Source organism: Lissotriton vulgaris, chromosome 10 (assembly GCF_964263255.1).
Source record: "Lissotriton vulgaris chromosome 10, aLisVul1.2, whole genome shotgun sequence".
In the NCBI taxonomy this organism is placed as follows: Eukaryota; Metazoa; Chordata; class Amphibia; order Caudata; family Salamandridae; genus Lissotriton; species Lissotriton vulgaris.
Window position 1 is genome coordinate 3700863 of NC_141698.1, and position 16586 is coordinate 3717448.

Genomic DNA, 16586 nt, shown 5'->3' on the forward strand with positions numbered 1-16586 from the left:
CCGCTACCCCCCACAGAATAATTAATTAACTTAATCTCCCCAACCCGGCCTGCTATTCCCTTTGAGCCGCCATTACTTGTGCTGTTGTTGTTGTTGTGGCCGGAGCCCGCCCCCTACACCACGCACCCGCCTCCCAGCTGCTCCTCCCTCGCCCCTCCCCCTCCACTATCCATTTATGACAGATGCACTTGCGTGCAGCGTTCACGCGCAGCTGTCGCGCCGAAGGTGCGCCAAAGGTAAGCCCGTCTACGCCTGTCCGCGCCAAGCCCGCGCCCAGCGCCAGACCCCCTGGCCCCTGTACCACCCACCCCACCCGCATTACATATGACGCCTCCACCCTCTTAGCCCTTAATCTAGGCCGTCTCCCCACCTGCGTCCAAGCGGCCCCTGGACACACCCATGGACCCTTCACATGTAACTCCTGCAAATTTGCCGGCACCAAGACCAACTCCACATCTACGAACACCAAACAGAGATCTGACACCAACCACCTAAAATGCATCCTGCTCAACACCCGCTCGGTCCACAGACACGCCATCGACCTTTGGAATTTACTAGACACCATCTCTCCGGACGTCGCCTTCCTAACAGAAACATGGATGAACGCCTCCTCAGCCCCAGACATCACCATTGCCATCCCGGAAGGATACAAGATTATTCGTAAAGACCGCACCAAGCAAACAGGGGAGGCATCGCCATCGTCCATAAGAATTCCATCCACATCTCAACCAGCTCAGACGTCAACCTCGCTAGTACCGAACACCTTCACTTCCAGATCCACACTGACCCCAAGACCACTCTCAGAGGTACCCTCCTCTACAGGCCACCAGGACCCCGTGCACAATTCAGTGAAGACATCCCTGACTTTATCACTCCTCACGCCCTCCCCTCCGAGGACTACATTCTACTGGGAGACCTCAATTTTCGTCTGGAAAAGAGCAACAACAGCAACGCCACCACCTTACTGGACAACCTCGCCAACCTTGGACTCAAACAACTTGTTAACACCCCCACTCATCACACAGGCCACACACTCGACCCCATCTTCACCTCCAGCAAACATATCTCCTTCAGTCACACCACAGTTCTCCAATGGACGGACCACAGCTGCGTTCACTTTGTTTACAAAAAGGCCACAACCCACAACCATCCTCAACTCACTCTACGAAGAAACTGGAACAAAATCACCATCGACCAGATCTCCTCCTCGCTTCTTCAAAACCCCCCTGCCCACTCTTCGAACCCCAACCAAGCAGCCATGAACTTCACTCAATGGCTAACCAACAGCGCCGACAACTTAGCACCTCTGAAAAAACGTCAAAACAAACTAGACCGCAAAAACGCTCCCTGGTTCAACGATGATCTTAAGAAATCCAAGAAACTCTGTCGCCCCCTCGAGAAGGCCTGGAAAAAAGACCCGAACACCAGCACCAAGGACGCCTTCAAAAACGCCACCCGCACACACCACCAACTGATCCGGACTGCCAAGAAAGCTGCACTTAAAGACCGACTAGACAACAACGCCCACAACAGCAAGGAATTATTCAACATCATCAAAGAATTTACCAACCCCTCTGCCAACTCCAACGACATCACTCCCTCTCAAACCCTTTGCGACTCCCTAGCCTCGTTCTTCCACGACAAAATCGCAGACATCCACAACAGCTTTGACAACCAACCCAGAGACCAACCCTCACAACCTTCTGCTGTACCCTCACCCCCCTCGAACATCCTCTACGACTGGAACCCTATCTCCACCGAGGACACCATCCGCCTGATGAACACCATTCACTCTGGCTCCCCTACAGACCCATGCCCTCACCACATCTTCAACAAAGTAGACTCCATCATAGCACCTCACCTCCGGGACGTCATCAACTGCTCCTTCAACTCCGCCACCTTCCCGGAAAGCTGGAAACACGCCGAACTCAGCGCCCTCCTGAAAAAACCCACAGCCGACCCCACCGAACTCAAAAACTACCGCCCCATCTCGCTCCTACCTTTCCCGGCCAAAGTCATCGAGAAAGCTGTCAACAACCAGCTCGCCGCCTTCCTCGAAACCAACAAATCCCTCGACTCCTCACAGTCCGGCTTCTGAGCCAAACACATCACTGAGACCGCCCTCATCGCAGCAACAGACGACATTCGTACTCTACTGGACAATGGAGACACAGTCGCCCTCATCCTCCTTGACCTCTCCGCAGCCTTCGACACAGTCTGTCATAGCACCCTTTTACAACGCCTCAGAAACATCGGAATCCAAGGAAAAGCACTGGAATGGATCTCCTCATTCCTTGCCGGAAGAACTCAAAGAGTACGCCTCCCACCATTCAAGTCAGAGGCCACTGAAGTCACTTGCGGAGTTCCACAAGGATCCTCACTCAGCCCCACCCTCTTCAACGTATACATGAGCCCCCTCACGACCATCGCACGCCAACACAACCTCAACATCATCTCCTACGCTGATGACACTCAACTGATCCTCTCACTCACCAAAGACCCGACCACCGCCAAAACCAACCTACATGAAGGAATGAAAGAAGTTGCCGAGTGGATGAAGCACAGCTGTCTGAAACTGAACTCAGACAAAACAGAAGTCCTTATCCTAGGTACCTCTCCCTCCGCCTGGGACGACTCTTGGTGGCCAGAGGCCCTTGGAAAAGCTCCCATCCCGACGGACCACGCACGGAACCTAGGCGTCATCCTGGACTCCTCTCTCTCGATGAACAGACAAGTCAATGCCGTTTCATCATCTTGCTTCAACATTCTTCGCATGCTCAAAAAAACATTTCGCTGGATCCCCACCGAAACTAGAAAAACGGTCACCCACACACTGGTTACGAGTCGCCTAGACTACGGGAACACCCTGTACGCCGGCACCACCGCAAAACTTCAGAAAAAACTCCAACACATCCAGAACGCATCAGCCAGACTCATACTAGACATCCTGCGTAACGACCACATATCTGGTCACCTGAAAGACCTCCACTGGCTCCCCGTCAATAAGAGGATAACATTCCGCCTCCTAACCCACGCACACAAAGCACTTTACGAACTTGGACCCGAATGCCTCAACACTCGACTTTCCTTCAACACCCCCCCCCCCCGCTCCTCCAACCAAGCCCTTGCCACTGTACCTCGCATCAACAAGACTTATATGGGAGGAAGATCCTTCTCCTACTTGGCAGCTAAAACCTGGAACTCCCTTCCCACTCACCTTCGTCTCACTCAGAACCACCTAGCATTCAGAAAGCAACTGAAAACCTGGATATTCAACAAGTAATTCCCCACCCCATCAAGCGCCTTGAGACCCTCTGGGTATGTAGTGCGCTATATAAATTATTTGACTTGACTTGACTTGACTCACGGGTGACAAGCAGCGCTCTACAAACCCACCCATTGGTCACAGCACACAGCCACTCCCGTCAACCTGGCGGAGAAACGCAGGCTATCAGGAGGCTCCAGACCATCACGAAGCGCAGAAGCAGCGCTCCTAGAACCCTCATCCTTTAAAAGGGAATGACTGATGGCGCAATCCTTCTCGGGAAGCGAAAGCAGAATCTGGAACTCATTATCTTTAAATCTGCGCACAACTACCTCGCTGACGGCATTCAAAAGGGACCTGAAATCGCTCCTCGCCTCCGGAAGTTTAGGTAAAACTGTAATCAAATCTTGGCACTTCATAGTGTTTTTTATATGTCCCCACTGCAATGATTTTAATTAATTGTGCAATAAAGGATCTATCTATCTATCTATCTATGTATCTATCTTGGCACAGAACTCTAGACTACGTCGAGGGCTGTTCTGGCTGTCTGCTCCTTCAACCTGTGTATGTCTCTCTTGTATGTAATGATTTACCTGCTGTACTTTCAACCTTTGCAATTTTTTGTAGCCGTGCTGTCTGACACCTTCTGCAATTTCCTCGTACGACAGACGATGCTGCATAAGGGCCAGAGCTGTAGACTTTGGAGCTGGGGAACCGGGTTCGAGTCTCGGAGTGGACGCTCAACATCCTGTGATTCTGGGCAAATCACTCCCGGGCCAATTCACAGAACTAATCTGAGATAAAGTCCTAAACTTACTACTTTTGGTATTCACAGAAGGCATTTGGTAGTAGTGAAGTTAGAAGAGTTAGGATTTCTATCTTTACTGCTACTACATGCCTTCCGTGAATACCAAAAGCAGTAAGTTTAGGATTTTATCTCAGATTCGTTCTGTGAATCGGCACCCATATCTCCCTGTGCCTACCAAGAAATGAACGTGTCCTTGTGCGACGTCACCGGTGCTCGTGTAAAGCGCTCTGACACCTTCGAGTGCGCGCTGTATAAAAATGCAAAACACATAAATAAATAAATCCCCTGTAAGGCATCTGGCACCTTTGGGCAATGGCCGCGCCATATAAATATAAGTAAAGAAATAATTATTTTGAGAACATGCAGCTTCCCCCACAAGTAGTCCTGGGGGTATTTACTCTTCTATCTGCAGTTTTGTTATTTTGTGGGGAATGAATGGCTTCAAGGCGCTGCTTTGCACTGACCCCAGGGCCTCTCAGGGCCCCTCACCCCCAGAGCTCAGGGTCCAGACTGAGTCCAGCTCTGGGGGGGCCGCGGCCATGCATGGAGCGAGGCTGCCACCCAGCGGCCATTCTTAGAATGACAGCAGAGGGCGCACTCCATGGACAGCAGCCTCCGGCCTTCATCTGAATGAATCAAGAGCACTTCCGGCCTCCAGCCGGATATGACGTCACACGCGCCAAGGTGCACTTGTAGGACTCCTTCCAAGTTTTGCTGCCTCGTTCCCATATTACATTTGGGGCGCTCCTCTGATTGTTCTGCCTGTTTCCCTCTCTCTCTCCTCCCTGCGTTTCCCCAGAACTCACCACGGATTCATGAAGGTCAAACAAAAACGAAGAATTACAATTCCAGTCAGTGCTGTTTGTAAGCTGCACTTTCAGGAGATTCGTGTTTTCATGTTGTTTATCGCAAAAACAACATGTAGGCACTGTGTGCAGCCTAGCGCCAACGCAGGCATCCTCGCGTCAGCGGTCAAGTGGGCTTGTATTGTGGGCAGGAATTGACACCTTCCTGCAACTGCACAAACACAGTCCTTGGAGGCACATTCCTCTTTCTGTGTGTGCTGCAGACATGGGAAGAGGAAATAGCAACGAGAAATAGATCTCTCTCCCCATTAAGCCAGCCTCGGGTAGGCATTTACCACAATGCCAGGTTTACTGACCTTACTAAATCAGGGTGTGTCACAAGCCATGGGCGGATGCACAGGACACACGTGCTCCACCCATGCAATCTCTTCCTGACGCAAGGACACACAAGGCAGCCTGATGCACTGTGTTGTGCTACTTTTTTGGGAAAATGTGACCTAAAGCCATGCAAACCAAGATTTCCATGGCTTTCTAAATCCGGACTAACATTTTGTGTTGTTACTGCACCAAAAATGAGGCACAACCACAACGCAACATTTAGGCCATATGTGAATAAAACAAAGGGGTGTGAAGTGGGCAGGGAAACAGATATCTTTAAATAAACCAGGGGGTCTACAACAGAGTCCAAACAGTCCTCAGATCATTGATAAGACTGGGGCATCACCATGGTATGCCACCACAACCTAACAGTCCAAATCACTCCCCGATTCTGTGCTGGACCCAGAATAGTTAGAACCATAGGCCCTGCCATTTTTTCTGAATTCAGGTGCATTATAGGCAGGGCTCGTGTAAGGATAAACCTTCTCCATTTGGAACTTGTCAAGGTCCTTCTTGATCTTATCGATCTTTGCTTGCAATATGGAATCTTTGAAATCCTTGTTATTTTTGTTGGATTCATCAAGTTGTTTTTTGAACAGGGCCGGTGTAATAGTGGCCCTGATTTGCCCTTCTAGTACCTGGATCTCTACCAGGATCGAATCTGCTAGGGTGTCAGATTGTAGGTGCAGGATGTATAGTCTTATTCCCGCCTCTACATTAAGCATCCTAACTTATCTTCACAGTGCGTGGCCTCCTTTCTCCTGAGACAGGTCCAGGTGAGGTGAGGCTCTATCCCCTGTCACTATGGGTGAGTCAATATTTCAATTGTTATGAGTATTGTTCAATCAACAAATAAGCATCAACACACTGACACCAGCTATGTTTTATGTATTGTAGGTGAGCAACAAGCCATCTGACATGGAGGAATAGACACGCATATCCTTTTTGTTTTTGAGTTAGGCACATTTATCACTTATGGTTTTCTTAGAGCAACACTTTGCTGCAGTAGCATTGATTTAAGAGAACAGTGGCCCTGAAGAATACCTAGGGAGGTGATCCCCCCGTTATGGTAGAAACATGTCGGCCCCTTTGCAGATATTAGTTTAAACTGCATCTTCTTGCGTTGTTCCGGTTTTTAACTCGAAAGAGACCAACATATATTAAAGTTTGTTTGATGTTGGTTCTCTATTCCTTTTTAATCACTTCCATGTAATCACTTCACTTTGCACTGCACGTTCCCACCGAGTGATCATACGTATGGTCTACTGGTGATCGTGGGCAAACACCCCGTCCTACTTGGTGAGTGCTGGTTGAGTCTCGATACCCTAGAGATGACCTACTCTCACCTTGGGATAACCATATGATAAAACGATCACTTCCAAGATTTTGATGGGAATCCATCTCTGGATCGTGGGTCTCGCCTACGTTCACTGGTGACTATGTGTGTTGATGGCTGTTAGATGTAATTAAGACTGTTAGGTTGTGGTGGCATACCATGGTGATGCCCCAGTCTTATCAATGATCTGAGTACTGTTTGGACTCTGTTGTAGACCCCCGGGTTTATTTAGTGGTGAAATTTGTGTATTTGGGGATATTAACCTGGGCTTGGTCTTAAAACTTCCCTTAGACCCTACTCTCATCAGTTTGTGGTTAGCAGGGAAACAGATAACAAATATTGCTCCCACATGCAAGGAGTAGCATTTTTTGCTACTTTGTGGGAGCTATGCCAACTCCCAATGGAGGCAGGGAGTCGGTAGGGACAGCGGGCCATTAAGGCTCCCCCCAGAGCCCCAACAATTTGCCGGGTCCCAGGGGATGGAGTCCCCGGGGCCGAAATCAGCCTATGGAGTGGGCTGTACAGCTCCCCCCACCCCCATTAATTCTTGGCTGGGCCCCTGGGGATGGGGCACCCAGGGCCAAAATCAGCCCGGGAGGAGGGGCCAAGTTGCCCCCCTCTCCTCTATAAAGGAAAAATGATCCTAACTTCTTGGACTTGGTAAAGGAAGTGTGTTTGCTCAGCAATTGAAAAACAATCTGAAATCCTTAAGGGACGTAAATGCATCGTTGATCTATTGGAGCGCAATCTGTAGTGACTCTGAGGAGTGGGTTCTTTCTTGTCCTGTTCTGGAGAAAGAAGAGTCCATGGTTCTACGTTTAAATTACTACAAGTATGCAAATGTGCAAAATCCCCTGGAGGTTCCACCCGTCTGGCCCTGCCCGTCCACCTTAGCAGTATGGTAAGGGCTTCCTGTCTTTTCCCAGGTTGATGCCCAGCTTACCAAAAGGACCTCCAGTGCATTTTCCACAGGTTTGGGTGATGCGATTTTGCTGCCGAGGAATAGGAGGACCTCTCCCCCAAACAAAGAAGCACTTACTTCATATAATTAAGAGGAAGGACCCTGGGTTGGTGGAGATTCACCTCTTTGAAGTGTCTTCGTCTTTTCTATATGAGGATTCATGTTATCACAATTTTCTGGAAGACGCTCAAGGAACAATCACATCGCTAAAATTATTTATACAGAAGGCCACTGGAGACATTAACTCATGGTCCATTATGCATCTGTAGTGTAGAATACAGACTAGACATTTACCCAACAAGTTAGCACTTACTAACCAATAGAAAGTACTGCAGTTGTGTAAACATTTTCTGCAAAACTGTGGACTCCTGATAAATGGGCAGGTGAAGTCTGTTCTGGCCCAGTCACTCACACAGCTATTGACACAGCCATTCAGACACCTACTCAAACACCCATACAGCCACTCTCACATCTAGTCCCATAGAGCAAATCACAAACGCGCTCACACACCCACTCACTGACCCACAAGACCACTCACATGGCGTCAAAACTATCCACACACCCACTCATGCACACATACAAACCCCCAGACACCCATACAGGCACTCACACACACAGTTACTGACCAATATAGTTACTTTTACACCCACTCACAGACCCATACAGACACTCACACACCTACTCACATACCCACTCATACACATATACAGCCACTCACACAGCCACTCACACACCCACAAAACCACCCACCCACCCACTCACAGACCCATACAGCCACTCACACATCCATACAACCACTCACACACCCATACAATCACTAATACACCCACTTACAGACCCATACAACCACTCACACACCCATTATTACACCCACACAACCACTCACAGTTACTCAGATACCTACTTGTACACCCGAAAACCACTCACACACGCATATAACCACTAACACAGCGACTCACATGCCCAGAAAACACTCAGAAACCCATTCACAGAGCCATACAGCCACTCACATACCCACTGACAGACCTATACAGCTACTCACACACCCACTGACATATCATACAGCCTCTCACATGCCCATTCACACACCCATACAGCTACTGAGACACCCACTCACACACTGATAGTCACACAGCCACACGGATGACATGTTAGAAATAGTATCACTCAGTAGTACAGAAAGAATAGTAATTTAACATGCAGTAGCTTAGTATGCATCTTTAACCCCTTCCATGCTGGGCCGTTTCCGCCGCTGTGCGGTAAACAAAAGAACAGGGCGGGGCCGTGACGAACCCCAGCCGTCATCAGCACACGAGCGCCGCAGAGCGTGACGGCTGGGGTTCGTCACCAGCATGGAAGAGGTTAAGTCTCAAACATGTTTACAAAACACTTTAACCAACTCAATGATGTAATTGACCATGTCATGAGTGATGTAATATGTGAGCTCATAAGCAGATCATTGCGGGCCGTAAGTTATAGTTAGCTCAGGTAACTATAATTGCTGAATTTGTATGTTTTTTTTGTTTTGTTAACAAGGAAAAGCAGAATTCCAAAGTGGTTTTATAACAGATATTTATTCACTGTTCACACGGATACCAGGCCAGCGCGTTTCAACTATTTGGTCTTGATCACGGCTGGTGGTCCAGCATTTGTTTTTACTTTTATATCTTTGCAGCCAATAACTTCCGGCTGCATTATGGTAGGTGTAGCTACTCATATGATACAAACCTCTCAATATGGAATCTGCTAATTGTTGAGACATATTGAGACATATTGTTAGTACATTTTTATCAGTTTAGAGAAATTGATCCTCTAAGTGAGGTGACAATTTCATATGAAAAGCCGCTCCATTTCACATATAAAACATGACAACTTATTGCATATTTCTTTGCTCAGTGTTACCATTAATGATTTTTAAACTTTGAAAATGTCACCTCTAAGTGAGGTTATCTACTCCTAATAAATGATCATACAAATACACGTGTAATCTCGCGGCAGGGGTGTCTTGGTCATTATTCATGGGTTGACTCAGTCTGTATTCAAATTACTTTAAATGTGCAAACAGATCCTCGTCATTATTGAGGCCACTGGGGATGTTTGTTCAGAGCTTCATTTTGTATCTTGATTCTTTATGCCATACGGTGCGCACTTTGGTATTTTGCCGCATACACCATTCTATAATAAACCATGGATTTCACGGCGTCCTTGTTTTCAGTAGTCCTTACGTACTCAAGGATCCTTTTCTTTAAAGAGCAAATTGTGCTGCTGACATATTTAAAGCCACACTTACATTCAAGGATAAGGTGATGTTCGAGCCCCAAAGAATCATGAACTTGGCATGTATTGCTATGACTAGCCTCCTGCAAGTCGTCATACCAATTGTCGTCTTGGTAGGGCTGAGCGAACTAATCACCTGCGTTATAATCATTATCCGAGTCCGGGCCGAAAAGTGAATGTAGGGTGTGTTGTCTTCACTGTGGTGGCAGAAGAGCAGGGGAAGGAAGCAGCACATCAAATGTCGCCAGCCCACCATTGGGCAAAGCCAGACCGGCACCGTCTGAGTTGGACAGTACTAGGGGTAACTAGTCATCCTGCGTTAATGGATTCAGTACTGGTGCCTGTGAGAAAGTGCCATCTTTCTTGCATGGTATGCCCCCACTTTTTGCTGAACTGCTGATGTGCTTTGACTGAGTGTGCCCTGTGCTCCTGCCAACCAGGTACCCAGGGCCTGTGTTCCTTCCCTAAAACCCAATTGGCATCTCTGGACACATGTCAGCCCCTAGTAATGGTACCCAGGGCATGGTGACCAGAGAAGACCCTTGAGGGCTGCAGCACTTATTATGCCACCCTCAGGGGCCCTGTACCCGGACACCCACACACTGCCTTTGCAGGCTGAGTATCTATGTACAGACCTAAACAAAGAGTCGACATGGCACACATCCCTGTGTGCCATGCTCACAAGACCCACTGCCCTGGCATACCTCAGTCACCCCTCTAGCTGGGTGCCCTATGTGAGAAGGTGGCCTGATATGCAGTGCTCACTATTCTAGTGAACACTATGTATCAGTCCAGCAACCCTTATTGATGATTGGTTGTAAGTCAACCTTATAGACCAGCTATCCTAGTAGCGTGGATACGAGCAGTCTAAGGCTAAAGACTCGAGAGGGCGTGTTAAGCCAGCTGTTTACCACACATATACCCCTTGAACACCAAGTGAAAGGACACCACACAAGAGTTATGAAAATAAACAGTTATTTATTAAGAATCACAACAGCCCTGTACTCTTTATGAGGACAGGGTACTAAGCACAAACCAAAACTCTTACAAAAATACTTAAGTTAGCACAGTATATACAAATGCCCGAGGGGCACGGAAAACCATATACTTGAAAGTGGAATGCGAAATTACTAGCAGGTAAGTACAGTACTAATAGCCTTTGGAATCGCTAGGACTTGACTATAGAATCGTTAGATTACTTCTAGGAGACCCAGGGGACTCGGGTGCAGTGTGTGCTCTCTCACGCGAGATGCGGGACAAAGTCAATGGTAGCTAGAAATTGCAAAGTTAGTGTTCTCGGGCGAACCCGACCTGGTGGGAGGAAAACGAAAGTAGATTCTGACCCTTGGAGTGAGGCTATGCTGGGGCACCGAAATGCCGAAGTTACCTAGCCCAGGGGCTGCAGCTGCATAGGACTCAAAAGACGTCGGGAATCCTCGTTGCCGGACCAGGAGCCTGGAAGAAAGAAGTTGCTGGCAGGCGACCAGTGAAGAAAGTTCGGTGGATCCAAGCCTGGATCGATGGAAGATGACACCTGAAAGCAGAGGGGACCAAGTTCGAGACTACTAGCCAGTAGTCAGTGGGCACCAGGAGGGCACCGGATGGTAGCCACCTCGACTAGGTGAGTGGGTGACGCTGTGCTCGGAGATCTCACGGACCAGGAGGCGTTCTCGGCGACCAGGATGGAGGATCGAGCTGTCCCACGAAGATAGAAGCTGTCGGCGTCGCTGGACCCAGGATTGGGCAACAAAGCCTTGGCAAATTCAAGCCCACGTGGTGGACCTAAAATGGCGTCTGGAGTGGACCAGGGGGGTCCGGGGTGCCTCTCTTGAAGAAGGAAGCAAGGGCCAGTCTGGAGCAACCAGACCAGCAGCAGTGATGTCGTCGGGCGTCGTTCAGGCCACAAGCCAGCCGGCTAGTAGCCAAACAACGCGGTGCACAGCAAACAGCAGAAGGGCCCCACGCAGATCGTGGAGATGAAGGGAGGCTGACCTTGGGTGCTGGAGCTGCGCAGGGTTGGGGCTTCTCGGACCCCAAAGCACTCACCCGTGGAGGACACGGTGGGCTTGTTGTAAAGATGTCGTGCAGTCTTGGCGATCATCGGTCCCTCGAGGTCTCGTCGCACTCACGGTTCTCAGCTTTGCTGTAGAGGTGAGTAGAGGTCAGAGGTGCCAGGGAAGCCGGGTCTCGTCGAGCTGGGTCGTCGGATTCGTGATGAAGGACGTGCAGCAGACCGCAGTGTTCTTTAGGATGGTGCCTGCGGATGCAGGGTGACTACTCCTTAGCCACAAGGGAGAATCTTGATGAAGAAATCTTGAAGTCCTTTCGCAGAAAGTCGTGTCTTGATTCCAAAGATGATCTAATTTGAACAGGGGGCCCGCTCCCATCTTTATACTAAAAAAGGGGGCTGACCCGGTGACTAGGTCCTGCCTATGGGTGGGACTAGGAGGGGGGTGGTTACACCCCTCTGCCATGCCGGACTTCCCCAGGCCAGGGGCTGGTGTGCCCCTGGAACTGGCTCAGACCGGCCTATGCGTAGTGAGCACCGGGGTGCCACTCAGCAGTCACCTTCCTGAAAAGCCCTGCCTACCCAGGATACACAAAACCATGTCTGGGACGGTGCTAGCACCGCCCCTGACAGGAAACCCTTTGTCCAGGCTCCCCTCGCTGGAAGGACTCCCAGCTGCAGGGGGTCAGACTCGTGTCTGTGGTGGCAGCATCCATTTTGTGGAGCTGAGGCTTTAGTTAACTTTAACCGGGGTACACAGTTACATACATGTCGTGTCCCTCTAGAAGGGTGGAATGCTAACCCCGTCGCCAGAATTGGCGAGGGGTTAGTATTCCAATTCGTATGACACCTTACTCGACATGTTTTGATAAAGCAATACCAAAGTTAGCATTTAACCGCGAGGATTATAATGCACTTAAGAGTATATGGTATGCGTTATCATGGAACAGCTATTAGGACTTGGTTCCGCAAGCTGCAGACAGGCTCAGCTCATGCCAGAGCACCATCTCACACGATTCCAAGCACTCTGCCTTCAGGATTGTCAAGGCCTGCCATAGGAGTGACTGATAGGAATCTGTGTGTCCATTTTAGGGTTAGGTATAGGTATACTACACCTACAGCAAAGGGTGATTACACGACTTTGCCCCAGCAGTCATGCAGCCAGTTGTGTCAAATTTAGGAGGCCAGCCAGGGGTGGCATAATACATGCTGCAGCCCCTGGCAGCCCTGGGTACACCTATGCCCTGAGTTACAGGGTCTGATAAGGTGGCCCAGTACCAATTGGAAATGTACCTAGGGTACATGGAATCCATTTTAAAGAGAGAGCAGTAGGCCTGGGGTCCTGATTGGCAGGGCCCCAGGTCGACTATGTCAAAACCCAGCTAAAACACAGGGCAAAAAGTTGGGGGCAACCATAGTCAGGAGGTACCTTCCTACACCCTATGCCAGTGGTGTGGGCACAGGTGCATGAGCCCTGTGCCCCTACAGTACCCAGAGCTATTCCTGCGCACTGTGAGTGCAGTGATGCCATTAAGAGTATATGGTGCTGGGAGGTTGTCATTACGAACTCCACAGCACCATAATGGCTACACTGAAGACTGACAAGTTTGATACCAAACTTCTCAGCACATTAAACCCACACTGATGCCAGTGTGGGATTTAATGTAAAATGCACCAAAGAGGGCATCTTAGAGGTGCCCCCTGAAACCTAACCTACAATCCAAGTCTGGACTGAGTGGCTGCCGAGGCTGCCACAGAGCAGACATGTTGCTAGACCCCTGGGTGGAGAGCCCCTCGCTCTCCTGGGACGGCAACAATACACATCCCGGGCGAGGTGCTAGGTCTCCTCCCCCAGGATGGGCATGGGGAAGCTTCAAAGGCATGCCGCCTTTGGGAGCTTCTCCAGGCCACTTGCTGTACTCAGCAACTGCCCCCCACCAGTTCTAACCCCCACTCTGGCAGAAAGACTGGCGGGAAACCCTACACCAGTAAGGGGGGTGTGCCAGCCTGTGCCAACCCCACCTCTCAGGTGGGAGAGGCGAGGTGAAGCACGACCCCTGGCTCCGGCCATCTTGAAGATGGGGTGCCCTACCCAATCACAGCTAGTCTCCGGCCCCCCTCCCACAGGAGAGGAGCAGGCTAGGGGGTGTACCCACCCCAGGACAGTGATCCATTGGTCCCTGCCCTTGCCCTAACTGTAACGCCCCTAAACTCAGTATTTAGGGGCACCCTGAACCTTCCTTCTGCAGATCCAGATAAGAAAAGAAGAAAGAAGATCAAGAAGACGACAACCTGCCGTGCAGCTGCTCACACAGGACCACACCAACTGACTTGGCCCCAGCCCTACTGGCCTGTCGATCCTGGAACCTGCTCCTGCTTAATCCCGTTGACTCCTGCGGACAGCAACCTTGGGACACCTGGAGGACCTGACTGCCTTGACCCTCTTAAAGACTGGGACTCCCATAAGCAGAGGCTCTGCTTCAACAACCAACCTCCTGGTGCCAGCCAGGAAGCTCAAGACCAAACCACTCTGCACCAGCCAAGCCCGGCCCGTGCACGAGTGATCCAAGACCACAAGGACGTCCCCCCGGGGACTGGGACCCGAAGCCCAGTGCTCAAAGACCCTCCTCGACGAACCAGGCGACGCCTGCAGTCTCAGAACCAGGGACCCCTCCAACGCGACCAGCTGAGGGTAAGATTTCCAGACATCCAAAGACAACCCTGCGGCTCCCTGTGCCCTCATTTGGGTTACTTACCTCCTCTCCAAGATCTCAACTTACCTCTCGAAGTGGTGGTCGCACCAGAAGAATCACCGTCCCCGAGTCTACAGCCTTTGTTCCCTTTTTACCTTTCCCATTGAATAACATTGAGCGCCCGACGGCTCAAGAACACCCTGCACCCAGCCGCCCGAGTGCCTGTGGCAGAGCAACCTTTGCCCTATCCTACTTCACCCATTTGCCCTGAGCAAGTGACCAGGAGCCCAACTCCCACAGCCACGTGGCCTGCTAGCCAGCAGCCACCAACCGAAGGCCCCCTGCCTCTTAATGGATAACATTGGGCCTGACTACCTCTGCACCCGGCTGCCCCTGTGCCGCTGATGGTGAACCAACTGTACCTACCTGACACTAGGGGACCCCTGAGTCTATGCCCAGAACCTTAACTTCACCAATCGAGTACTCACCTGGAAACCAGTAACTCACTTACCTGCCATCGAACAACATTGACTGGTTTGACTCGAAAAATCTTCCAAGTGTGAAGTTTTGAAAACTTAAAATATTCCCAAAAAATCAGCCGAATTCCGAAGTACTCACCTGTGCTCAGGAGAGAAGCCAGTACTGTACAATGTAGCCCTGTACTGAACCGCAAAAGTAATCCTAACTGGGTTTACTAGTAACCAGAATTTTCTCCATAGGAATCCATTGTCTGTTTTTCTGCGAAATGTATTCTGTGTCTACTTTTGAAAACTTGAAATATTCCTTAAAAATCGTGCCAACTTCTGAAACATAATTAACCGTTTTTAAGTAGAGGCTCCAGTGCTGGACCTAGGAGCCCAGTACTGGATTACAACAGTAACGAGATCGTACTTTACCTGTAACCTGAATTTCTTCCCTTTGGATAACATTGCCAGATTTTCATAGAAAAGTTTCTAAGTGTGAACTTTTAAAATACCTTTATTTTCCTAAAAAATCATTGCAATAACCAAAACGTTTTTACTAAACTGCTTTCAGCTTAGACCCCAGGACTGAATCTAGGATCCTGTCCTGGAACTACCAAAGTAATCTACAAAGTAATCAGCTGTATTTGTGTAGAAAAACCCATTGAACTCAATGCTAAAGTGTGTTTAGAATTGTGTTGCCTACTGCAACCCCTGTACCTATTGTGTTTACAAAGTCATTAACTTTCTGCACAGTAAATATCTGAGATCACTCATTATTGAGAAAAGTATATTTTGATACCTGTTGGTTCAAAATAATAAAACAACGATATCTTCTGATATAAAAACAATTGGCCTGGAATTCAGTCCTTGAATGTGAAACCTTTTGCTGTCTGAGTGTGTACAACAAATGCTTTACACTGCCTTACTGCTCGACCAAGCTACCACTTTTGAGAGTAAGGTCAGCCCTGACTTTAGCCTCTGCCAAACCTCTGGGGACTGTGGACTCTATACACACTGCACTTTACTTTGGTCCAGTAGGTATAGAACCACTTTCTCACAGTGCCAAAGTCCCATGGCTGTGCAGAACTCTTTGATTTGCTGTGGCGTGGCAGATAGCCCTGGAAACTCAGGTTGTGCCGGAACCAATTGCGGGATCAGCTCAGAAGTCAGCTGTCTCTGAGAGCGAGATCCATGGAGACACCCCCACACCTACTCAGGCGAATGAGTGGCAAGAGGGCGCCGAGTGCCACTTGAATTTCTGATGTTTCTATGTAGACTTACCAGATGTTTTGATTTACAACATAGATCGACCTTGCAGGTGGCTTTGGCGTCTCCTGGAGCGGGACTGTGACTGAACCTAAGACTTGGATCATGACTTAGAGTGGTATGGGCAAGGGGTCTTCTTATACGTGGTGGTGTAAAGTTTCAACTTGTGGTCTCGAATGACCTTCGGGGTCATTGATGAGCAGTCACTGGAGGCATTGGGGTTGTGACTCCACCTCAGACACCACAGACATACCTAAAGGAAATCTTTCACAAACATTTGTTAGCAACAGTCCCTGCAGTGATAAAACCTATTGGTTTACTTTG